Source organism: Xenopus tropicalis, chromosome 8 (genome assembly GCF_000004195.4).
Source record: "Xenopus tropicalis strain Nigerian chromosome 8, UCB_Xtro_10.0, whole genome shotgun sequence".
NCBI classification, from domain to species: domain Eukaryota; kingdom Metazoa; phylum Chordata; class Amphibia; order Anura; family Pipidae; genus Xenopus; species Xenopus tropicalis.
Window position 1 is genome coordinate 10935658 of NC_030684.2, and position 1029 is coordinate 10936686.

Below are 1029 nucleotides of genomic sequence, written 5' to 3' on the forward strand. Positions count from 1 at the left end.
TATACATACCCATACACACATATACATACCCATACACACATATACACACCCATACACACATATACACTATATACACACATATACACACCCATACACACATATACACACCCATACACACATACTGTATACACACCCATACACACATATTACATACCCATAACACATATACATACCATACACACATACACACATCATACACACTCATACCACATATACATACCATACACACATATACACACATATACATACCCATACACACATACACACACCCATACACACATATAACAACCCATACACACATAAACACACCCATACACACCCATACACACCCTACACACATATACACATCCATACACACATATACATACCCATACACACATATACACACATATACATCCCATCACACACCATACACACATATACACACCCATACACACATAAACACACCCATACCACACCCATACACACATATACACACCCATACACACATATAATACACACACATACACACATATACACACCCATACACACATATGCCGCTGTCCCGCATTTCCGTAACATTCATGGAACGATCCGTGATAGCGAGATCCGCCGGCTGAAGGTGGGCGCTCCTGCTCCTTGCGCGCCTTCTCTCCTTATGTGGCTCCTTCTTCGGCGGTGCCAGGCCCTTTTATAAGGTTGCGCCCCGTGCGTATTGATGTCACACATACCCACAGGCGCAACCTTATAAAAGGGCCTGGCACCGCCGCACATGGAGCCACATAAGGAGAGGAACCACGGAAGAAGTAGGAGGATTGCACTGTGTATGAAGGGTACTGTGTATGGGGGCACTGTGTATGAAGGGTACTGTGTATGGGGGGGCTCTGTGTATGAAGGGTACTGTGTATTGGGGGGCACTGTGTATGGGGGGCTCTGTGTATGAAGGGTACTGTGTATAGGGGTACTGTGTATGGGGGATACTGTGTGTATTGGGGGTACTGTGTATTGGGGGTACTGTGTATTGGGGGTTATGTGAATTCGGGGTACTGT